The following is a 26612-nucleotide window of genomic DNA, read 5'->3' on the forward strand; positions in this document are numbered from 1 at the left end:
CGGAGAATACCTTCTACAGGTATGTAGCATTCGCTTTGTAGGGCCATACAGTGAGCTACTGAGGGTGCCCCCAGCTTTTGCTGGCTAATGTTAAATATGTGTTCATTCATACATAAACTTAAAACTGCTGATGGTTTTGTCAATGCATATTTTGTTGCAGGGGCATTTTAGAACAATTAAAAACGTGATCTGATTTGCAATTGTTTCTTGTTTTAGAAAAGTAGATTTTACCATCCCTACAACATCTTTTCAATGATATGTCTTGCTGGGTTCTTGATAGTATTCCTGAGAGTATTTGTGTTGGTAATGCTGACAAGAGACTTTTACAGCAAGAACAACAGTGGATATATCGATTTGAAGTCAGTAGAACCCCATGGTCTGAATAATATGATAGAGTGGGAAGCATTTCTGTGATGTGTACTCCCCGACAGTGGGCAGCATGTTTAAAGGGTTGCGTTGCGTTAGCGTTTCCTTTATAAACTTTTTTTTTCATACATAGAAGGCTGGATGTTTGTTGAGGAAATGTGCACAGTAAGTCAATTTCAGCGTCAAAATGTTTTTTCTTTTGTAATATTTGATGAACATGGCATTGTTTATCTTGTGCGTATGAGACTGTTTGATCAATGATGTTGTTTCAAAAAATAGGAATCCCCTGAAGAAGCTGAACTGATTGTTTAGTACAAGTTGCAATGTTGAACTGACAAATTGAAAACTTAACCTCTCCCCTCAGAAAACAAAGCTTTTTTAAAAGTATAAAATAAAGATTTTGATTATTGTAATGCTGTTTACTCAGGTTTGAAAATCTGCCTTATCAAAAAAATTCAAATAGCTCAGAACACTGACCCATCTTGTATGCAAAGCCCCGCAGTTTATTAAATTGGCCCTTAAGATCAAGTTGCATTGGCTTCTTATACATGCAAGAGTCACCTTTAAATTGCACTCCCTTGTTTTTCAAATTTTGTTCGGTCTTCTACCTGATTATGTGCAACATTTGCTGCAATTACTGTCACACAGTGCCCATCCTGCGTGGAGAGACTACCTACTTCTCCATTTTTCCAAATTGTAAGAATCTCCGTTACAAATCAATTCATGATGCCAGTTTGTTATATCAAGCTACTAAGCAATGGAATTCCCTCCCAAAGTTAGTTGTGTTTCTGATTACCTAAAAATTCCTTGCTTCTGTTGACCATTGTAATTCTCTTAGTTTATTTTCAAATGAGTCATTCTGCTGCTATGATGTTATACCTCTTATTGTCTTTTAGTTTTTATTTAATCATTATTGTACTTTGTTTTAAAATTTGATATAAGCCACTATTAAACCTGAACTTATTTGGGATAATGTGGGATATAAATGCTATAAATAAGTAAAATGTTTATATGGAGTTTTTTTTTTTTTACCAATGATAGAGATGGTGAGCTGTGAGCAGAGAGAAGCTGGTTTCTGGTGCAGTACCAGCCATTACACTGCATGTGATACAGTCACAGTAAGCTGAGGTCTTTTTCCTCCATTATTAGGTAGTGGTTTTGTTTGAAAAAATTTGAAGGGTTTATGTTAATTCTACTTTAATGTGTTGAGTATACGATATTGGTGGAAATTTCTTCCCTTGTTCTTGTATTTTACAACCAGTGTATGGAGGCATATTCTAGGACAGTCACAATTTATCTGTGCATTTCTGTCTGTACTTATTAACATTTATGTTGATCCTGAGAGGGGTAAATGTCTGTAGCTTCACTATCATTACAATTTCTGCCGATTTACCCCCCCTTCCTTTATAAAATGGACCTTCACACATAGACACCCATTTTAAAATTATTTCCTTTGAGTGTGTATGATATTTAATAAACCTATGGTGTGTTTAATCTGCATCAAGCATAGATTTATTTCTTTAGAAACTGGAATATAAGTCTTAAATGTGTGATGAGCTGCCATATGGATAGTTTCCTTGAAGTAAGTTAGCGGTCTAATTCCTCAAGAACTGATGGATTTATTTGTGGTTGATATTCTGTCTTCTCCTACAGTTATGCTCAATTGCTTTGCTATCACAGACTGTAAAATATTCAGTGCTGCAGGATTCTGGTGATGATGATTTGCTTCTCTTGCACGGCTTAAGTAATTAGTGATTGTGTTTTGGCCATCACTGTGTTAAGCCTAATGCACAAAATTACTGAAGGTATAGAGTGATTACAAGAGGAAATTATTTATTAAATGAAAACTTTGAATTCTTAGGGCTCTATTTACAAAAGCACGCTAAAGGTGCGCTAATGTTTTTAGTTCGTGCTGTGTAGATTCCCATAATATTCCTATGGGCGTCTACACAGCGTGCACTAAAATCGCTAGCGCAACTTAGTAAATAGGGCCCTTAGTGTTAACATTACACCTGGCTTTGTGTTTTTCCAATATAGCTTCCAGGTGTACAAGTCATCGGTGAGTCCCCACTTTGCCGTATTGTGTTCAGTTTGGAGGCCACATCTTGCTGAAGATGTAAAAAGACTGGAAGTGGTGCAAAGAGAAGCTACAAAAATGGTATGGGATTTGCATTGCAAACCGTATGAGGAGAGTCTTGCCGACCTGAACATGTATACCTTAGAGGAAAGGAGAAACGGGTGACATGATACAGACGTTCAAATATTTGAAAGGTATTAATCCGCAAACAAACCTTTTCTGGAGATGGGAAGGCTTGAGGACATGAATTGAGGTCGAAGGGGGGCAGACTCATGAGTAATGTCAGGAAGTATTTTTCATGGAGAGGGTGGTGGATACTTGGAATGTCCTCCCGCTGGAGGTGGTGGAGATGAAAACGGTAACGGAATTCTAAAATGCGTGGGATAAACACAAAGGAGTCCTGTATAGAAAGCATGGAACCAAACAAGCTTAAGGTTGATTAGATGGCAACACCAGTAATTCGGAAGCAAAGCCAATGCTGAGCAGACTTCTACATTCTGTGCCCTGATTGTGACAGAATAGATATGGATGGGCTTGAGTGTAAATTTTAAGGGGCTTCAACGTTGGCTTCAGAACTTTTAGTACAAAAAGAGTGCTGGGCACACTTCTACGGTCTGTGCCCTGAGAATGGCAAGGACAAATCAAACTCGGGTGTACATATAAAGTATCACATATCACGTATAATGAGTTTATCTTGTTAGGCAGACTGGGTGGACCGTACAGGTCTTTATCTGCTGTCATAGACTGTTAGGTGTTCATGCTGAGAAAAAGTATTTTGGTATAATTCTACCTCAGTTTGGTTTTCCTTTTTTTCCCCAGAGTTGATCATTTTCCTTTAACATGGCTATAATTGCTGTCATTCTTTGTGTCTTTAATTTGAAATGGGCTATGCATTGAATGATGATGTAGATTCGGCTTTGGCAGTATGTGAGAGGAGAGAGTATCAATAAATAAGAAAATGTGAAAATGAAACCTAGCCTTCTATAGCTTTTTGTGAATGTTGCTAAGAACAATGGGGCCGGTATTCCTGCCTACGTGACTTTGAAGCAACTAGGGCTCTAATTAGAAAGACTGCTAGCATGTGAAATGCTCAGCCCAGGATTCAAGAATGAATTGTGAGGTTAATGGTGAGTGCAGTAATGTTTTTTTTTTTTTTGCTAGCTTGTTTGAGGTTCTGCTTTGATGAGAAGACCAATGGGGGATTATACAGGCTGCCATCTCATGCTTCTAAATTTGTTCAAATTTTTTGGCTTTCAGAAGGTGAAAAGCTGTTCTGAATTTTGAGGTGGAAGGTTGTTGTTTTTTCACATTTATATTCAAAATATAGAGCTTGATTTTATTCAAAGAAATCTGAGATTCTGTGTTTAGGTATTTTTTTATTCAGTCATTAACATCCAGTACAGTATATAAGGTTACAAACACTCAGTTTATATAAAAGCACAAATAAATTACATTTTCTTAGATTTAGGAGCCTAATTTCGGTGCCTGGTGCTGAAAATCAGTGCTGAGCTCCTTCCCCACTTTTCAGGATCTAAATTTAATAGTTTAGTAAATTGGCTGTAGTACATTTTCACAAGGGTTGGTTTAAGATCTTTAATCCTTAAATATTGGCTTCACAGATATTTGGGTTTATACAACATATATGTATGAAAATGTCTGTAACACCATCAGTCCCCCCCCCACCCTACCCAACACAGGATTCATTCACTCAAACATACTTACCTCATTATCAGGTCTAGCTTAACCAATAGGCAGTGGCTCAGGCAGCAAAGAGCGATTGCATTCAAAGCAAAACAGTAGGTTCTGACAGTCACACTAACTCAAAGAACCATTAGTTTGCATTTCAACCCACAGAGAGAATGGATAAGTTTAAAATACTTATTTATCTCATTAAAAAGTTTAGCAAATTTCCCTTGCATATGTAATCTGGATATCACTCCCACACCAGGATCCTCGGGCACCTTTGACATGGGCCATGAATAGGTTTTTTTTTTTTTTTTCTTTCTTGAGCTGGGTGCAGGCCGGGGCCGGACCTCAGTAGACCACAGGTTTTTAAGCCACTTTCAGTATTTACTCTTTTATACTCCAAAGTTTCTTCAGCAAATGGGCTGCACACACACACCTCTACAGCACTCCACTCCAGGGGTTTTATGAAACAATAGCAATTTTACTTAATGCTACTACAGGCAGACTATTCTACTCCATACTTTCTAATAACAAATGGTCAATATTGGTTCAAGAGGTTTCTGTCCAGCCAAGACCACTGGTTAAACTCCCATTCTCTTAATCCAGCTTCTGTATGTCTCTTATGGCATTTACATATTTATAGCTCCTCCAGTCCCATACCCATCCCTTTGGGTGAGATAATCCCAGGCTGTGCTTGTAGCATGACTTCCCTAACTGGCAAAACCACCTAGGACTTGAGCTGCACTTACACAAGCTACATTCTCTGGCTTCAAACAGGCTCCTTCCTGTTCTTGCACTCGGGCTGGGTTTACCTCTCACTCATCTGAAGCACTCTTCTCTTCTAGTTACTGCTGTTGGTGGGCTGTAACTTCCATTTTGACTCAGCCTAGGGTTATTAAGCCTTTTCAGGATACTCTGTCTCCTCGCGGGGCTTCGTAGGGGTGAAGGTAACCAAAGACCATGTGCTCAGCATAACAATGCTTTTTATAAACTTTATTAAACCACTCCTACTGTCATAAGTACATAAGTAATGCCATACTGGGAAAAGACCAAAGGTCCATCGAGCCCAGCATCCTGTCCCTGACAGCAGCCAATCCAGGTCAAGGGCACCTGGCAAGCTACCCAAACGTACAAACATTTTATCCAAGTTATTCCCGAAATTGTGGATTTTTCCCAAGTCCATTTAGTAGCGGTCTATGAACTTGTCCTTTAGGAAACCATCCAACCCCTTTTTAAATTCTGCCAAGCTAACCGCCTTCACCACGTTCTCCGGCAAGCGAATTACAGAGTTTAAGCATTGGGTGAAGAACATTTTTCTCATATTTGTTTTAAATTTACTACACTGTAGTTTCATCGCATGCCCCCTAGTCCTAGTATTTTTGGAAAGCGTGAACAGACGCTTCACATTCACCTGTTCCACTCCACTCATTATTTTATATACCTCTCTCATGTCTCCCCTCAGCTGTCTCTTCTCCAAGCTGAAAAGCCCTAGCCTCCTTAGTCTTTCTTCATAGGGAAGTTGTCCCATCCCTGCTATCATTTTAGTCACCCTTCTTTGCACTTTTCCAATTCTACTATATCTTTCTTGAGATGTGGCGACCAGAATTGAACAGAATACTCAAGGTGCGGTCGTACCATGGAGCAGTACAATGGCATCATAACATCCTCACACCTGTTCTCCATACCTTTCCTAATAATACCCAACATTCTATTCGCTTTCCTAGCTACAGCAGCACACTGAGCATAAGGTTTCAGTGTATTATCAACGACGACACCCAGATCCCTTTCTTGGTCCGTAACTCCTAACGTGGAACCTTGCATGTCGTAGCTGTAATTCGGGTTCTTTTTTCCCCACATGCATCACCTTGCACTTGTTCACATTAAATGTCATCTGCCATTTAGCCGCCCAGTCTCCCAGTCTTGTAAGGTCCTTCTGTAATTTTTCACAATCCTCTCGCGAGTTAACGACTTTGAATAACTTAGTGTCATCAGCAAATTTAATTACCTCGCTGATTACTTCCCTCTCTAAATCGTTTATAAATATATTAAAAAGCAGCGGTCCTAGCACTGACCCCTGAGGAACCCCACTAACTACCCTTCTCCATTGTGAATACTGCCCATTTAACCCCACTCTGTTTCCTATCCTTCAATCAGTTTTTAATCCACAATAGGACACTTCCTCCTATCCCATGACCCTCCAATTTCCTCTGTAGCCTTTCATGAGGTACCTTGTCAAACGCCTTTTGAAAATCCAGATACACAGTTAGGCATATTTTCAAAGCACTTAGCCTTCCAAAGTTCCATAGAAACCTATGGAACTTTGGAAGGCTGCTTTGAAAATATGCCTCAGCGTCAACCGGCTCCCCTTTGTCCACATGTTTGTTTACGACTTCAAAGAATTGAAGTAAATTGGTCAGACAAGATTTCCCCACACTAAAGCCGTGCTGACTTGGTCTCAGTAATCCATGTCTATGTCATTCAATAACCAGAATCATTTCCCTCAGCACCTTCACCTCAAACATTCCTCTTGGGACTGGGCTTCCTACCGCCTATAGAACTCCATCCCCCATCCCCAGTGACTCTGAAGAGAGGTCTCTCTTTTAGTAATCCCCAATTGTAATGGAAGATTTTATAGATTGTTTTTCAACTTTGCTCTAACCGACAGTCTGTTTTAAAGTTCCTGTTTTGTGACCAAAACTAATTTTTTCTTGCAAAACAAGATGAAGTCATGTCTTTGATTTATTTGGTGCAGAAGGGAAGTGGAGGATGTTTAAGGGTCAAGAGATAAGCCGTCTGGCCAGTGGCTTGTTTAATTGAAACCAAGAGCATGTGACTACATTCTCTTGCACATCTTTGTAATTTTCCATGACTGAAAAAAAACTAATAAAAAGGGGAGCTTTGAACAGTGAAGGCAGAAGCTCATCTATGCGTGGACGCATTGCATAGAACCAGACTCCTGGTCAGACTCCGGCTTTGCTGAAAAAGGGGCTTCTCTCAGCTGATGTAGAGATTAAGGACCAGTGATGGATGTATGTATAATGATTGTTTATTGCTTCTTTTCCTGGTCTAGAAACTCCTAGCATTGCTTGGATGTAGGGACCAGTGATGTAATGATTGTTTATAGGTATTGTTTCTTTTCAGTTATAATCATTGTATATATATATATATCTTAATCATTGTGTATTTTAGAACCTCTAATAAAAGTCTCATTTACCTAATATGAATCCAAAAGAATCCACAGTAATTACGGAGTAGTCTGTGTCAGTAAAGCAGGTTGTAAAACCAGGTCAGAACACCAATATAATAGGGAATTGCACATATACCCTGGATTCTATATAACACAGCTTAAGTTGCGTGTGCAAATCCAGTCATATTCTGGATTTGTGCGTGCAACTTAATTACTTAACAAGCCAGTCTGTGCCGATAATTGCCACTTAAGCGATTGATAATTGGCATTAATTAGAATTTATACGTAGAACTAAGCATATTCTATAAGTGATGCGTGTAAATTCTAAGTCACAATTGAAAAGGGGGCGTGGAATAGGCAGGTTGTGGGTGTTTCTAAAATCTACTACACTATACAAAGTTCGGTTGCAGACAGGCTATAATATACGTTACTACTACAAAAACATCTGCTGCCTTACAATGACACTCATCAACCTGCCTCTACTGCAGGGTATTGTATAGCAGGAAAAATGGCCTCAAAGAGCTTCCAGATCCAAGTTTAATCTGTTGAAGCTAATGCAGGTCCATTGACCCTACCTTCATCATTGACCCAAAAAACCTGATAATCTACTAGCTTTCCTGCTGATTAAATTAGTCTCATGCAAATTAATTGTGCATCTACACATTCTATTTAAGCACTGCTACTTATCTTTTTGGTAGGTGCTTCTACAGCGTTGTGTGCTGTACTCCACTCTCTTTTGTTCATATACCGAGCCGAGCGATCAAAGGAACCATAACTGATTTAATCGCTCAGCTCGGTATATGAACAAAAGAGAGTGGAGCACAGCACAGTACGCAACGCTGTAGAAGCATCTACCGAAAAGATAAGTAGCGGTGCTTAAATAGAATGTGTAGATGCACATGAGACTAATTTAATCAGCAGGAAAGCTAGTACATTATCAGGTTTTTTGGGCCAATGATGAAGGTAGGGTCAATGGACCCGCATTAGCTTCAACAGATTAAACTTGGATCTGGAAGCTCTTTGAGGCCATTTTTCCTGCTACACAATACCCTGCAGTAGAGGCAGGTTGATGAGTGTCATTGTAAGGCAGCAGATGTTTTTGTAGGTGTTTCTAAAATCTATGCATGTTGTTATAGAATTCACCCGGTCGGAGCATAATTTAGGCATCACCATTTATGCCAAAACTTGGCATAATTGCCTGTGACTAAATTTAGTTACACGGATGGGCACTTGACATATTCTATAAACTGTGCGCAAATTTAGGCTTATTCTATAAAGTATGCCTAAATTCAGGTGTACTTTATAGAGTATGCCTAGGTGTATTTCGTTTTGGCTTAACAGTTAAGAACGCTGCATTGAAAAATTGGGGTTAGACAAGATGCAGTGTGATCACAAGAATATGTGATGTGATATCTTTTAATCTGTACATTTTTACAAGATTGTTCTGGAAAGGGTGGTGTTTGGGGGGGGGGGGTATCTAGATTAAGTTTACTTACCAGTAAGTTGGGGATGGTGCCTTAGAGGGGTGCCTAAAATCTTTGCTCTGTTAATATTCGCTAATATAACACCTTAGTAGCATTAGCCCTGAGTATATTTGCTTATACCTCAGTGAAGAGTAAGGCTTCTGTAGCCACAGCAACAGTCTTTAAAAAAATTATCAGATCTTTATTGGTTGCTATAATTTTGTCATTAGATGTATTCAAAATTACTTGTCTTAGCAAAAAATTGAAAAGTTTTAATTAGTTGAATAAATATTTCTCTTGTCCGGGTTAGAGGATTAACATGTTTAAAATGATTGCCTTCTTTTTCTTTGGATTTAATCTGCTAGATGTGAGTTCTAGAGGCAGGAGAATAGAGAATGGAGTCCCAAGAACACAAGGGCCTTTAGTACGTGTCTGATAGATACAAGGAGGCCATAAGGTGCACCTATTTGTGCCCGCCTTTCCTCCCATGGAGCAATGGTTGGAGAGGTAGAGGGTGAAGACTTAGAGGAGAGGTATAGAAAAGCAAGAACGAGCAGAGAGCAGTACTCGTTGTCCCTGGTTTTCCTTACCTGGGGCCTGACCTCTGGATTTCTGTCTTGCTGACTCAGGAGCATGATGGGAAGTGCTTCTTCTCAGACTGCCTATGTTGTGGCCAGCCTGATGGGGCTCTTTTACTAAGCTGTGTTTGGCGTAAACATGTGCCTAATGCAGCTTAAAATGGTGTACTGCAGGATACATTTAGGCACCCTGCGGTAACTGCCAAATGTGTGCATGTTAACCGTGCAGTAAAACTTAAAAAAATTTTTTTTTGAGGGGTTGTGCCAAGGGGTGGAGAGTAGGTATTCCTGCAGCTACCTTACTATGCACTAACTGATTAGCACATAGATAGCGTGTGAGCCCTTACCGCTTACAAAATGGATGGCAATAAGTGCTCACATGGTAAACTTTTTTTAAATTTCCAACTATTTTTATTGATGATTGGAAAAAAATAAAGATACAGGCATACGTTCACATAGCCAATGTATGATTAACTGAGTAAGCCATTTTGACAATACAGCAAGACATCATAAACTTTATAAGGTAACTTGGATTCTCCCCCCCCCCCCCCCCCACCAACCCTACCTCAAACTTAAAATCCATACCAATGTCCCTTAAATGAGACCAAAGGTTAGTACCAGCAAACCAACAGGAACATTAACTTCCCACCTACTAACCCCCCCCATGCCCATCCGGTCCCCCACCCATCTTAATTACCTCCCAACATTAGGGACCCTCTGGGCTTGGGCTCTGATAGCCCCCTAGGTCCCCCACATCTCTATTCTTAAAAAAAAATAAGCACCATCCTATTAAGAGCTGACGGTATGAGAAATCTTATTGGATGTTATAACCGGCAGTTATAATGTGTTAATTACGCTACAGCCTCGAGGACTCAGGATCTGTAGGTAAGGATTCCACATTAGTGTAAAGTGCTTCTTGCGCTTAGGGGATCCCCTCGCCTCCCTAGTCTCTCAAGTTGCCAAAAGATGAATCTGATACCTTCAGTGCCAGAAGGCCAGGGGTTCTGTGGAGGTCCAATATTGCATTATACTTTTCCGGGCTACTAAGCTTAATTTGCGACAGAGGAGGTTTGCTTGTTTTGGCAGGGGATGAAAGACTTAGGTTTGTCCAGTACATAAGTATTGCCACACTGGGACAGACCAAAGGTGCATCAAGCCCAGCATCCTGTTTCCAACAGTGACCAATCCAGGTCACAAATATCTGGCAAGATCCCAAAAAAGTACAAAACATTTTATACTGCTTATCCCAGAAATAATGGATTTCCCCCAAGTCCATTTAATAATGGTCTATGGGCTTTTCCTTTAGGAAGCCGTCCAAACCTTTTTTTAAACTCCGCTAAGCTAACCGCCTTTACCACATTCTCTGGCAACGAATTCCAGAGTTCAATTACACGTTAAGTGAAGAAACATTTTTCTGATTCGTTTTAAATTTACTACATTGTAACTTCATCGCATTCCCCCTAGTCCTAGTATTTTTGGAAAGCGTAAACAGACGCTTCACATCTACCCGTTCAACTCCATTGATTATTTTATAGATCTCTATCATATCTCCCCTCAGCTGCCTTTTCTCAAAGCTGAAGAGCCCTAGCCACTTCAACCTTTCCTCATGGGTAAGTCGTCCCATCCCCTTTATCATTTTCGTCACCCTTCTCTGTACCTTTCTAATTCCACTATATCTTTTTTGAGATGCGGCAACCAGAATTGAACACAATATTCGAGGTGCGGTCGCACCATGGAGCGATACAAAGGCATTATAACGTCCTCATTTTTGTTTTCCATTCCTTTCCTAATAATACCTAACATTCTGCTTTCTTATCCGCAGTAGCACACTGAGCAGAAGGTTTCAACGTATCGTCAACGACAACACCTAGATCTCTTTCTTGGTCTGTGACTCCTAATGTGGAACCTTGCATGACGTAGCTATAATTCGGGTTCCTCTTTCTCACATGCATCACTTTGCACTTGCTCACATTAAACATCATCTGTCATTTAGACACCCAGTCTCCCAGTCTTGTAAGGTCCTCTTGTAATTGTTCACAATCCTCCCTTGATTTAATGACTTTGAATAACTTTGTGTCAGCAAATTTAATCAGTAAAAATTGGTCCATTGTACCCTGAATCTCACACTCACAGCCAGAAATCTCCTGATTTGAGCTCAGAAGTTCTGAATACAGGGGCATGACCAAAAGGCATGAAAAAATGAGTGGGGACTATGGCCACATTTGGAGCAGGCAGGGTCCTCAAATCCCCCCCCCCCCCCACATGGGCTAGCTGAGCTTTAGTCATATAGACTTGAAACACCACCCTATTGCCACATTCTCTTAGTTGCTCATCTGTCATTAGGGCCGGGATGTCCCTTATCATAGCTGCTACATCCTAATCCTCCAAGGAGACCCTCGCATCCCTTGCCCATCTGTCCTTCAGAACTGTGTAATCTTTATGAGGCTCTCTTTTAACAAGTGATTTGTGAAGCCCTGATACAGAAAGCTCTCCATCTAACACCTGAAAAAAAGCCGAGTCCCCAAATGACCTCCCAAGAGTGACTTATCTAGAGAAGCTATGTAACGTTTGATTTGAGCTAAGCTGCGAACCGAACTGCAAGATTTCCCTATCCCATGCAGCTTTAACAAAGTGAGAATAACGTATAATTTCCCCCTGTAATACTGCCTTCACTACCTCCCAGTATAATATGGAATCTGCTGCATGTGCTGCATTTTGGGACTCGTATGACCTCCAACAATTTAAGTTTTTCCCTGAAGACCGGATCTTTGTAGAGATCCAGTGGGAACATCCAGTGTTTGTGACGGGCATCAGTAGGACTTGATGTCCAGTCTATCCATACCCATTCGTGATCCAATATTACATAGGGATCTGTCTCTGCCTTAAAGACCACCCTAAATATCTGTCTCGAGACCAATAAATAGTCTATTTGGGCCTGGGTAGAATGTGCTCTCGAGAGATGAGTGTAATCTCTATCCGAGGGATGCAACACCCTCCAGATATCCACCAGGTCCAGTAATTGACTCGGGTAACAAGCCTTTGTTAAGGTGATATGATATGGCGCGTCCTGAGAGGATCCCAGACTGCATTAAAGTCCCCTCCCACCACTAGGGCAGTGTGGTGGTATTGTATAAGATTATTCACCGTTTGGTAAAAATTCTTATCATAATGATTAGGAGCATACAAGTCAAAAAAATGGAGTGGGTAGGAGCATACAAGTTACAGATGAGCAATTTCTGATGATTGATTACTGCCTCTATGAGGAGGTATCTTCCCGCCGGGTCTATTGAGAGGGGCCTAACTACTTCTGCTATTCCTATTTTGGTTAAAATTGCAATCCAACCTTTCTTTTCCGGGGCCGAGGCCACTACACTTTCTCCTACCCACCAGATTTTCATCTTGGCATGCTCCAACTTATTAAGATGTGTCTCCTAAAGTAAAGCAATGTCTATTTTGTGCGTATTTAAATGTTGTAAAATTTTGGATCTCTTTATCGGCGAGCTAATCCCCCCTACATTCCATGTTACTATTTTCACCATTGTAAGGGTGCGAAATTGGTGTATACAAGAGCCATATTCATATATAAGTACCAGGAGGGACGTCCCAGCCAGCATCCCTCCCTGGCGACTACCTCTTCGAGATCACCATAGCCTAAAAAAATCTTAGCCCTCCATTCCATCGCAACCTCTATTTTCACTCCAAACTTAGTCCTAAGTAATCCAATCAGCTGGGACACCCATTCCCCCCCAACCCCGCCCATCCCTGCACCCTAAGAATAGAATTCCCCCTATGGGAACTGACACATCTAACACCTCCCCTGTGTTCCCCTCATCACAGCAGTGTATACATGTATGAAATATCGAACCCTACTTCAGAGGAAGCAGCGAAGATAGAAAAAGAAGAGGAAAAAAAAGCCTGCTTGTCATGAGAAGTATAAACCATTCAGTCCAATAACAATGTGCCAGTCAATGTCTCAGGCCTCTTTCATTCGAAATTCCAGGTCTCTTGTAGTATTAAAACCTCCAAACAGCAGTCGGGACCATAGAACTCAGAAGTTTGGGAAACTCTCCCTAGCTCTCCCGACAGTCTTCCCTAGGAGCATCCCAAAGTCCATCCAGGAAGAACAAGTCTTGTCCCAAGCTTGAACTGGAAGGACTATGTTGAATGGAGAGTGCAAATTGAGTGAGAGTGTGGTATAGTAAAAGTAACTGTATGTCTGTGACCTGGGTCATAGGTAGAAGGAATAGATCTGAGCTAAATTTAAGGGCAGACCTGGTTTACAGGTGGATTTTTATTTTGATCCAAAATCTTAGGAAATTACCTTGCTGCTGCACATATTAATAGGAAAGTAAGTTGACACCTTGAACGTCTCTAAACCTCCATGCCTGTCAGAATAAATGTTCTTGAAAATGGAAAGTCCTCAGTAGTTGTCTTTGCTGTATTTAAATGCCTGTCTGATCTCTCTCCCTCCTGGCCACTGACCTAGAGGATATCTAGAAACAGAGAATATAATAGTAGAGAAACATCTTTTGGTTCTTTGACTTTGTCCCGGTTTCATCCCTGGTGCAATGCCATAGATCTTAGTTGGTCTCTGGTGTTCTACTCATCACTTTGCAACTAGAGATCCTCTGTGTTGATCTCGTATTTTCTTGAACTCGATTACATTTTTGTCTCTACCATTTCAACTAAGTGGCCATTCCATGAATTTACTACTGTTTTTGATAGACATTTTCTGATGTTTCTTGGTGTACCCCTTGGAATCTCATACTTTGGCCTCCATTTTCTAGAGCATTCTTTTTTTTCTAAAAAAAATTTTTCATGTGCCTCTATAACATTGACATATTTGAATGTCCCTATCATAGCCATCCTGTCTCCGATCTCCTATAGAGTATACGTGTTTATGTCCTCACATCTGATGCTGTATAACTTCTGGTGTAGACCCCACACTATTTTTTTATAGCCTATATGTATCTTTTTGCCACCCTTCTCCAAAAAGAACCCAGAGGGCTTACAACAGCAACAAAATACAATATATTTAAATAGTTAATATATCAAAATCTACTATAATAAAACTCACCCTCAACGTTCTGAAGACAACGTTCTGAAGTCACTCAGTCACTCACTGAAGGGTTCATGGATTCATGGTGGTGAAGCCACAACACTGACCATGTCTCTCTGCCCCGCCCTCGCATGACGAACCAATCAGAAAAAATACCCTCAACATTCTGAAACACAAAGGACCATCACAACACCGTTCCCAGGCAACACTAGGCAACGTAAGATGGACCAATCAGAGGAAACTACGTGACAATAAGGGAGGAGCATTCCCCAGCAGAATGGCTTATTATCTGTGCAGCACGGAGAGAGCAGAACAACCGCTGGAACGAGAGAAGAATATTCTTGCTGTGGGTATGTGCAAAAATAGACCGGGGGAGGGGGGGAGAAATTTTTAAATGCCTAATGCCAGTACTGAAGAGTGCCAGAGGGCCTATAGCACAGACTATATTTGGGATCGCTTGACATGGAGTCAGAGGAGCCGGAAAACAATGTGCCCGTCACCATCTGGGACGTGGGCGAACAGGACAAGCTGCGGCCCAGCTGGAAGGATTACCCACGACCCAGCCAGCATCAAACAGCGACCAAGGAAGGGGGAGGAGCACTCCTTCCCTGCCTAGGAATCGCTGGAGACTGGCTGCCAAACTAACGAAACAACCGCACACCGACGCACCACCTCCATCATTCGAAAGGCATCCACTCTTTCTTCAACAGAAATGCAAACTAATAATACAAAACAAACAAAGAATACATGATTTCTCAGGCGGCTACAGGTAACTCCCCACCCCCTTCCTCTTCCCCTTTTGCCGAAGCAGCCAAGGACGTGCCCAACCATCCCCAGCCTCAGGCAAGCAGTCTCCCACCTCGGGGATTCCCCGAGCACCTGGAAAAAGACGGCGCTGATTCCTGCAGCGCATAAATGTTCCAGCATTCCCCTGCAGCCGGCCTGAAATGGACCAAACATACCGGATCACCCCCCCCCCCCCCCCCGACGGCCTGAGACCGTGCTCTTCTCCCTTCTGCCAACTTAAAACAACCATCCCCATCCTCAGGCAAGCCGTCACCCACCTCCAGGATGCCCAGAACCCCAGCCCAATGGAAAAAGATGGCGCTGCTTCCAACAGCACATTTCTCTTCCAGCAATCCCCTACAGCAGCCCTGAAACGGCCAAAAAATACCGACAGACAAAGAACGTGCTCCTCTACCTTCCGCCCATCTAAAACAACACTGCTGCCTCAGCACAACACAAAAAAAAACATGGAAAAAAAAAAAAAACACTCAACAAAGACTGACCCCCCTACAACCACATTTACATTTCACCAACAGAAAGACCCCCCTCCACAAACCTCCTTGACAGACAAAACCACACACACACAATACAACAGAAACACACCCTCAAAGCCACACACCAATCCAACCCACTTTGCCAGCACAGCACATCCCCCAACCCCCAAGCAAAAAACAAATCAAAAAAAGACACACATCAACAACCTGCACACACACACACACAAAATAACTCTGTGACACATATACACACACACAAAAAAACCACATGCTAGCGCCCGTTTCATTGGTTTCGGAAACGGGCCTTTTTTTACTAGTGCAATAATATATTAAAATACAAAATTAATTATGTTTTTTCCACCTTCCTTATCACTATAGGACAAATAACCCCCCCCCCCCCCCCCCCCGGCACCCTGCAGCTAACATCAAGATACAATGTATCTCGTCCCCTGTTGCTTATTACTGCTTCTTTCCCTGACTCTGCACGTCTTTGCATTGAACCTTAACTAGCAAGCAATTGACCAGTCAAGCTTTCTTAGATCCACTTGTCATTCTGTCCATTCCTACAGGAGCGTCCATTGTGCTGATGATAGTCATCTACAGAAAATGAATGTTTCCTTCTGCAAGCTGACTCTCAAAGATGTTAGGCAAAACCAGGCCAAGGACATTTCCATAATGCGCTAAACTAATTGCTGTTCTTTTCTTAGAGGGAAGTCCATTTATCATGACTATTTGTCAGCAAGATTCTAATCTATTCCAGTCATCTCTAGGTTGTTCATCCATCTTATTTATAGAACTCCTATGTATGACAGTATATAAAAATGGTTGTTCAGTCTGTTCATTGAATACAGACCAAAAATATTTCTTAACAGCCTTCTCATAGTTCTTCCTTCCTTTGGTTTTACAGTACCACCTCTATGTTTATTATTATTATCGATGCATCTGAAAGTGTTTTGCTTGTCACTACCTTGTGTTTGCAGTATTTTCTTCTGTCCCCACTTTTGCCAGCCTGACTACCTCCCCTGTATCTTTCAGGTTTACTAGATAGTCTTCCCCATGCTATTTTTGCAGTCACCTGAATATTTTGAATGATGATTTTCCTGTCCTTTTTTTTGTCAAACAGGAGAGAGGGAGTCTAAAGCACAAGAAACCAAGCCAAGCGAAAAAAAGCACAGTGGGCCTCTAAGGATGGGTTAGCATCTAAAGTTTATTAAAGGACCTGACATGGGCTGTGTTTTGGCAAAGTGCCTGTGTCAGGGGTCATCAGTGTAAGTCCTTTGTTTCTTCACATGCAGTGGTTAGAACAAAGTGGTAATTCGTACAGCTAAAAACTAGGCTGCCAAGACTGTTCAATAGCAAACCTTACTGCTCAGTAGTATAGATGAACGGTTTGTTGTTGGGCAGTGTTGACAGCCTTTTTTCCCCCAGTTTTTATTTTTAAATTCAGCCTACTCATCTCTTTATCTCTTGTTTTGTTTTTTTTTACTTCATCAAAAACTACTCTCTCAGCTTATCCATAAAGTGCTTCCCCATTTTAACAAAAATGGTACTCCAGAAGGCCAGGACTTTTGTATGTTCCCTCTCTGTTTTGGTTCTTGATTAGATCAGTGATCCCAAACTTAGTTGTGGAAGCATCCCAATCTGTCAGATTTTCAGGATATCCACAATGAATATTCATGAGAGATTTGCATGCAGTGGAGGCAGTGCATGCAAATCGCTCTCATGAATATTCATTGTGGATATCCTGAAAACCTGATGGGTTAGAGTGCCTCCAGGACCAGATTTGGGAACCACTGGATTATATTATATCATGATGAATATCTGGTGTTCAGATGACCAACTACCTGGATCTTAGAAATAATATCTTCATTTATAATATCACACCCTCCCTCATGAATTCTGCTAGCATTTTTAGTAGAGCCCTTTGAATAGAATTCTGGATCTGCTTATAACTGATTCATACAGCATGTGGCAGATTAAAATCTACCTTCCCTTTCACTGCAATTTGACATAGTCAAATTGTCTGCCTATTTGGGCGGTTGTTTCTATGCTATGCCAGTTGTGAGATATTGGGCAGCTTGGTGCTGCTAATACAACAGTTCTTTCCAGAAGGAGCTCATAAAAACGCGTGAAAGTTCTGAAAGGAAGAAAGCTTATTATCTGTGATAAATGTTATGTAATGTCATGTTTTGTTTATATTTTATGTATGTAACTTTCTACCTTGCCTAGAAAAGTGGATAGTGTGAGTAATATACTTTTAACAGATACACTGTTGGGAATGTAGTACTGTACTGCCTGGAACTGAGTTCATTTTGTAGTAAGTTTGTCTGGAAGATATAGCAAGGACCACAAATGCTTGCATTGTAAGCATCAAAGTTCATGATCTGGAAGCCCTGTTGTTAAAGGCAGACATATATTGTTACTATCATGGAGAGAACAAAGAATTTGAATCCTTAGATTTGCTGGAGGGTGTCTCACATCTTGCTGGCTTAAAAAAAAAGATTGCGCTGTTACTCATTTTAAGCAGAGGAGGTTTGTCCTCTTATGTGAGGACAGTACCTTAGATCCCCTCACTTGTCCTACTCAAAAACTGCTTGAATACCTCCTGCACCTCTCCGAGTCTGGTTTGAAAACCAGTTCTGTAAGGGTTCATCTCATTTCAGTTAGTGCTTATCTCCATGTAGGAGGTAAGCCCATCTCTGTACAGTCTCTAATTGTTTGCTTCATGAGAGGTTTGATGTTAACACAGCTCCCGTCAAACCTCCAATTGTGTCATGGGATCTCAATGTTGTCCTTATCCAGCTGATGAAAGCTCCTTTTGAGCCACTTGATTCCTGTCATCTGGAGTATTAGACCTATGAAGTTGTGTTTTTGCTGGCAGTCACTTCAGCTTGCAGAATCGGTGAGCTTTAAGCTCTGGGAGCTGATCCACCTTACACTAAGTTTCACCACATAGTTCTCTGCATGCACCTTAAGTTCCTTCTTAAGGTAGTATTGGAGTTCCATCTTAATCAGTCAATCTTTCTGCCAACATTTTTCTCAAAACCATGTGCCCATCCTAGCAAAAGTGTACTGCACGTTTTAGATTGCAAGTGAGCCTTAGCTTTCTATCTGAAGTGGACGCCCGTAGACTATCCACCCAGCTTTGTTTCTTTTGACCCAAACCGGATAAGGCTAGCCATCAGCAAACGCACAATTTCTTATTAGCTAGCAGATTGCATTTCTTTAACTTATTCCTGGGCTGGGCTGACTCTCTAGAGGGTCTTGTTAAGACTTCCAGAGGCGGCCTCGCGAGACTTCAGCTGAAGTCTCGGCGGCCATTTTGAAGCGCGAATCGGCAAGGGAGGACAGTCGGCGCTGGAAGCAGGCAGGCAAGGCTGCCTGCCCCGAAGAATTCAAAAAACAAGCGGGCGGTGAGGGACCGGATTGGAAGGGAGGGAGGGAGGAGAAAAATTCGCAAAACAACTCCGGAGGGGTGGCAGGGGGGAAAAGGGAGTCGCTGCTGGGCATGGGTGGATGGAGGGGGTCACTGGGTATGGGTGCATGCAGGGCAGGGGAGAGGAGGGTCACTGCTGGACATGGGTGCATGCAGGGCAGGGGAGAGGAGGGTACACTGCTGGACATGGGTGCATGCAGGGGAGAGAAGGGTCACTGCTGGACATCTGGTTGCATGCAGGGCACGGCAGAGGAGGGTCGCTGGGTATGGGTGCATGCAGGGCAGGGGAGAGGAGGGTCACTGCTGGACATGGGTGCATGCAGGGCACGGCAGAGGAGGGGAGAGAGAAGAAATGCTGGACATGGATGGAGGGGAGAGAAGAGTGAGGAAGGAGATGAGATGAGGGAAAAGGAAGAGAGGAGAAAAACTGCACATGGATGAAGAAAATAGGCAGAAGCTGTGGACCACAAATGAAGAAGAAAGGAGGAAAGAAATAAATGGAAAGGAAGCCCTGAAAACGGAGTTAAGAGGACAGATAGCAGCAGAATCGGATACTGGGCCAGCATGATCAGAAAAACAGTCACCAGACAACAAAGGTAGAAAAAAAAATCATTTTATTTTCATTATAGTGTTTGGAATATGTTCACTTTGAGAATCAGGTGCTCAACGTTAAAAGTTTATATTTATTTACTTATTTATGGCATTTTATCTCACAATAAACATGAATTAGATTGGAACCTGGGATCATTTAATTTTTTTTCCTGGAGAGAGTAATGCATTGCCCCCCCCCTGGCTATAGCCAGCTCTGCAATTTTGGGGGGGGCGCAGAGGTGGACGGGGGGCGCAGTGGTGGACCGGGGGGGGGGGGGGGGGGGCGCCGAGGTGGACTGGGGAGAGAGCCTGTTGTTAAAAATTTACCAGCACACCACTGTATAGAGGTATTGTTGTACCCTTTTTTTCGTTCTGTTTGTTTCTCCCTATACACACACCTTAATATTTTTTGGTTTTTGTCTTTGCTTTATTATCCGTATATTCTTCTTATGCAGTGCATGTGATAGAAGACTGGAGTGGAGGAGTAGCCTAGTGGTTAATGCAGCAGGCTTTGATCCTGTGTCCTGGATTCAATTCCCACCGCAGCCCCTTGTGACCTTAGGCAAGTCACTTAACCCTCCATTGCCCCAGATGCAAAAACTTAAATTGTGAGCCCTCTAGGGACAGAAAAAGTACCTGCATATAATGTTTACAGCACTGCATGCATCTAGTAGCACTATAGAAATGATTAGTAGTAGTAGTAAGAATGATGATTATTTCAGAGTTAACATGTATGTAATGTGAAACTCATCTTTCATTTAGATATGCATTTTCTAGTAATTCCTTCTAAATGTATATTCATATGGTAAAACTTGCAATAGAAAGACGCACCTAGAAATTAGTGCAAGTACTACTACTTATTTCTAAAGCGCTACTAGACGTACGCGGTGCTGCACACTTGAACATGAAGAGACAGTCTCTGCTCGACAGAGCTTACAATCTAATTAGAACAGTATGCAGCAATCGTTCCAAATGTTTTGTGAACTAAAAATTGTTTAATCAAGCTGGATTGCTTCCCTTTGTCATTGGGCTGGGGAACAATAAATATTTGTTTAAACAGAAAAGTCTCAAAGCAATATACATACCTGGTTTACAACTGGATTCTCATGGTCATACACAGATTTTGAATTCATGACACAGGCCTACTTCTGAGTCATAGTCTAGTCCTCTAACTAGATTACTTTTATTTATAGTGGGTGTTTGTATGAGAATCCTAGAATGTTATATAGGATAGGTAGTATGAAGCATAAAGTTTCTAACTTGTGTAACCGTTTCTGGGGTCTGGACCATAGCACTTAACCCTAGATGAGCCAGAGACGAACCTACATCTGTAGCACTGAGGTTTAGTCCACAGTCTCCAGCATAGTGTGGTTGATTAGTGTCTGTCAGCCAGTGGGTTATAGGTCCCCCCCCTTTGGGTTCTCCAGCCCCCAATTTTTTTAAAATTTCATTTGATGTCTGCTTTAGGGTCCAATGCGCCAAGATTCATGAGTCCTCACTCTACCGTGAACTCGGCACAAAAAATAAAAAATAGCTGCACCATGCTCAAACTAATAAGCATGCAAATTATTGCCGTGTTAAAATCGTGGCAGTAATCTGTGGCTTGGTGCAAAATGTCAATTTCCCAGTCAGTGCCTGAAAAACAACAACAAAAATACATGCCACAAATGACAGCAGCAGGTGGGAACAGGCGCATATGCAAAGCAAACGTGTTCAAAAGCTCCTGGCGGAGTTGCTCGAGTAGAGCTTCCCATGCCAGGCTCTGACAGGGGTGCCACCCATGAATGAAGATTTATGTTCTCCTGTCCTCAGAGAAGGCATGCTACATACAGGTAAGAAACTTTTCTTTCCTGCTCATTCAAAATTGGATAGGCGGTCCTTCTCTTCAGTTGAACTCTGCCTAGTATTCTTGCTCAGATTCTCAAGTGGCTGCACTCATAAGCCAGCTCCAATGCTTTATTAGTGTGGCTAAGACCACCTTCTCGGCTGTGGGGGTGTTGCTTTGGAATTCCTTTCCTCTCTACTTAAGACTAGAACAAAGTTATCAGAAATTTTGGAAATAAGTTAAAACTCATTTGTTGAACAGGTCTTAATTTGATTGATTTTGTAACATTGTCATTTTATTATGTATTTTGATTCTTGTTGCACTCTGTATTTTGTGTTTTTATATTGTACTTTGTAGTTTGCCTCTCTTGTATACCACATTGAACCCTTATTTTGGATAATAGTGGTCAATAAGAACTATATTATTTAACTGACTCAGCCCAACATGTTTGTGTTTTGTCTTTATTTGAATGTTAAATTTCTAACACACACACATGGAATTGCTGCCATCTTGTTCCTGCTTTATAAGCAGTGTGTAGAATGCACCAGATAGTATTGCTGTTGTTATGTTTTTTGATTGTGGGGATAAAGATAAAGCAGGGCAGTGTTTAATTCTCCATCATCTAGAAATGAGCAATACAGTCTCGTGATGTTTGGTTTTGTTTATATAGCTTGTGAATTTGTATAGTTACCTTTTTTGTTCTATTCTTCAAATAGTTTTTCTTATCCACAAATTCCAAGCCCTGAGTTTCTGTATGAATTGAGTCCCTGATGTTTTACCAGTTTAGCTGTTGTCTTGAAGGTTGTTGGGCAGTTCTGATAAGCTGAGAAGGAAAAGCTTTTATTTTTTCTTTTAGGCTACAGTTCTAAATGTGAACTATAATTATGTGTGAAAGAAAAGAGATGAAACCAGATGGTAGCACATAAAAACATGCAATAAAATTGAACACATGATGTGATAAAAGGAGGCGGCACCAAAAATCTGGAAAGGCCAACTTTAGAAATTAGAGATTGTAAAGATTTTCTTTTTTGCAGTATAAAAAAAAATAAGCAGTCAAAATAACCACTAGGGCATGGTTTCAGTTTGAATACAAAAACATACTTTCCGTGAGTCCTGAAATTCATATATAATTAACTGTTGACTTATTTTCTTTAAAAGGATACATCATCCTGCTCATGTTAGTGCAAGAACAAATAGTGGTTTTCCACTGTAACATGATAATTAGCGGTGTGTAGAATGCAGTGTTTTTCTAGTTCTCAGCATCTATTTCACAGTAAAGCTACTAAAAAGTGGCATTTTCCTGTTGCTGTCTGGGGTGCCATCAGTTGGAGAAGACGACATGCAGAGCCCAGAGATATCTGGAAAAATGGAGACTTAACAAATCTGCCATTTCTTTATGTCCTATCCCAAAAGGGCAAAGACAATTGGGGGGAGGGAGTGCTAGTTAAAACTACCAGTAGCAAGTTACGATGATAACATAGTTAAGTTTTCTGCTAATATAGACTTAATGAGGTGCCTTTATAATTGTATGTTGTCAGAATCATGTGTTTTGAAAACAATTATAGCTTTGGCCAGGAGGGGGCAGCATTGTCTAAATATTACTTACTGAGATACTAATCTTGACATACACTGAAACCAATCCCTATTGCTAAATAAGCTTCTGCCCTTTTCTCATTAATTAAATCTGATGCAGCAATCACAAATTGTCAGTATACTGAAGTAGGATTCTTAGAATGCTAGCTTTGCCATTCTGTGTGGGTGTGGACTGAATAGAGTTATTACACTGCAGAATTTCCGTCTAAAGCAATTCTAACTAAAGGATGATGTGTTTTTTTTTTTTTTTTTTAATAAGCAGGCTCTAAATACTAATGTTTAGGTTTGTTACCAGAAACAGACCAAAGTGCTGCAAGATGCACTAATATAATTTATAATTAATATAATTTATAATTTACGCCTGGAATAGACTTCCTGCACCTATACGTCTAGCTCCATCTCTACCTGTTTTCAAATACCTTCGAAAGCTAATCAAGAAATGTATTAAGTTATGTCCAATAAAAAAGGTATCATCTTATTTTCTTTTCCATGTTTTATTTTGTTCAAATCTATGCTGAAAACCCACCTTTTCACTGCTGCTTTTAGTTCCTAGCCACAATTGCCCTCCCCTTGTCCCTTCCTCCCTTCTCACACATTACTTCCCTCACCTGTAACTGTCTTGTCTGTCTGTATTATTTAGATTGTAAGCTCTTTTGAGCAGGGACTGTCTCTTTGTATCAGTTGTTCAGCGCTGCGTGCGTCTGGTAGCACTATACAAATGCTAATAATAATAATAAGGCAGGTAAATGATATTATTCTCTGGCACAGTATCTAGTCTGAGTACATACATTGCAGCATTAGGCTAATTTTAATCTGATACGTTTTCTGCAGGATTCAGGCTGGTGACATTGAACTTTGACTAGGACTTTCCCTAATCTTTTGCCGTTTCCTTTCATTTTTGGCCTTTGGATCCGTGTTAGTCCTTTTATTATGTGCCCTTTATCTACCTTTGGTGAAGCCATGTTGCCTTGGATCTTGTATCCCATTGGGCTCAGGACTGTTGAAAAAACAATCGTGGTACCAGCTTACATATCATATTGTCATAGACTTTTGTCTGGGGAGCTATGTTGGAGGCCTATCACAAGCTCCACCCAAAGCCACAAACAGTCACCAAACTCAAGGAAGTGCTGCAGATGATCTGGGACAGCCTGCCACAGGGACCCGACTGACAAGGCTTTTAAGAACTTCCCAAAGCGACTGAAGGCCTATGTTAAAGCTGGGGGTGGACACTTTGAGCATTCACAATGACTGTGAAATTCTGGCACATTGTTAATTGTATCATTTGAATGACGTTGTAGTACTGTGTTTTAGCTCATTTTTAACGTGCAAAAATTGCTAGGCAGTAATGCAAAAAACATCAGTAGCATCAACATAGCTTAAGATAATTAAATGTTGTTTAATAGTAATTCATATGATGACTGAATGAGTACATAAAGTTTCTCACTGAGAAAATGGCAAAAAACCAAGGGGGGGGGGGTGATTGATGCAAAAAAAACAGAAGAAACCAGTCTTCACAGAACAAACCAAGGGTTACTTTTTTTCTGCCTCTCCCTGTATATATATTTTTTTGTCCTGGATCTAAAGTACTGGTAAATGAGTTATATCCTGAAATTGTTATAGATATTACCCTGGTGAGTACTGCTTTTGCCACTGATCCAAGTTAGTGTTGAGATATTGCTCTGAGAATAATTAAGGGCTGTGTTTACTAAGCTGCGCTATAGGTACGCAAACATTTAGTGTACGTTAAAAATTAGCGTGCACTAACGATACAGATACCTATTTATATTCCTATGGGTGTCTTTACCATTAGCGCGTGCTAATTTTTAGCATGCGCTAAAAGGTTTGCATACCTACAGCGCTGCTTAGTAAACAGGGCCCTAAATCAGATCACCATGCCTGCACCTGTTAGAGCAGCTCTGGTCTGCCTGGATTTCTGTCATCCCGTCTGGTTGTCCGCCGTCCGTCTTTGTCTCTCTTCCCTTCCCCTCTCCCTTCTTCCCTGTCCTTTTCGCCCATATCTAATGCAATTGTAATTGATTTCACTTCCCTTCCTTTCTTCCTCTGTTCCTCTTCCTCTTTCCCTTCCCCTATCTTTGTAATTGTAATTTTTCACAGTTCATTGTAAACCGCTCTGAGGCTGCTTTCAGTGTCAAAAAGCAGGATATAAATGTGCTAAAATAAAATATAAAGCAGTATCCTATCTTTCTATAATTAATCAGATTTCTCTTAGATTTATCATACCTAGGATTTGGAATTGGATGCTATATTTTCTGCGGTTGCACGAGGCCGCTCGGTGTTGATCGCTGGTTTTTCCTTTGCAGCAGCCTCTAGGGTTGTTTGCTAATGGTCAACAGACCGAGGTGCATCTCCCTTCGAGGGCTGTAGTGTCCTGCTCTAGTTGTGGACTGCTTTGATGCATCCCATTAGTCTCTGGATTGATCTATGGAGTGCTATGGAAGGTAAAATGAGGCCTTACCTGATAATTTTCTTTCCATTAGTCCCAACAGATCAATCCAGAGGCCTGCCCTTTGTTGAACTTGCCTGAGGGTTTTCCCCTTCTTGTTCTGTTTTTTTCCTTTCTGTTTCAGTTCCCTTAGGTTCCTTCGTTTGGTTTTTGTTACAAAAAAAAACCAAAAACAAAAAAACCCCCGAACATGCTACAATTTACCACTTTGGATGTTTCCCTCCCGCAGGAGCCGAGGAGGAGGAGCCTACATGGGCTTTCTGCAGGCAGGAGGAAGCTTGCATGTTGGATTTTCTCTTTCTTTTTCCACTGCTTTGGTATCGACCAATACTGAGGTTAAGGTGGTTGCACATGTCTACATAGAGAGAACTTTAGATGTTTACTATATCTCCACCTACTGGTAGAGGGACATAACTCAGTAGTCTCTGGATTGATCTGTTGGAACTAATGGAAAAAAATTATCAGGTAAGGACAAATTTAACCTTATTAAGTAATAAATGCATCCAATAAGAAGAAATGCCAAAGAAACTTTACCATCCCAAAAATAGTGGGTATTCTAAGCAATAGACCCCTCCCTATCCACCCAACACCATGATAGATAAGTACAACTTTCTGAAAATGGTCTAGTTAGGTTCCTTCAAAAGTTTAACACGTGACTTCGAGTTGGTGGAGTCAGTGTCATCCAAAATGGTTCCCAAGTTTCTTGAAAAAGGACACCTGCTCTTTGAGAAAAATCATGCACTTGTAAACATTCCATATGCATTTGGTTGATCATCAAGGTTTGCCACTGCTGTTCCGTTGGCCCGTTAGGAAGCAGCCAAACTAGCAACATCTTAAGGGTGAATAACGTTGCCTGACGAAAAAAGCATTTAAAGCCTTTGGGGGCAGGAATATCCAAGGTATAAAAGCAGAAGAGCAATAAAGGGTCAAAAGAACCATACAGGATCAGAGTTTGGAGATAACTAACAAAGCCAAAATATGTGTCCTAACTGGGATTCATAAAAATG

General features: G+C 41.1%; 1 protein-coding gene across 1 annotated transcript in view; it reads left to right on the top strand.

Annotated features, from left to right (window-relative positions):
- NDUFAF2 (NADH:ubiquinone oxidoreductase complex assembly factor 2) overlaps window positions 1-26612 on the top strand; it is a 267607-nt gene that overhangs the window by 12567 nt on the left and 228428 nt on the right. The window lies entirely within an intron of this gene.

Source organism: Microcaecilia unicolor, chromosome 2 (assembly GCF_901765095.1).
Source record: "Microcaecilia unicolor chromosome 2, aMicUni1.1, whole genome shotgun sequence".
In the NCBI taxonomy this organism is placed as follows: domain Eukaryota; kingdom Metazoa; phylum Chordata; class Amphibia; order Gymnophiona; family Siphonopidae; genus Microcaecilia; species Microcaecilia unicolor.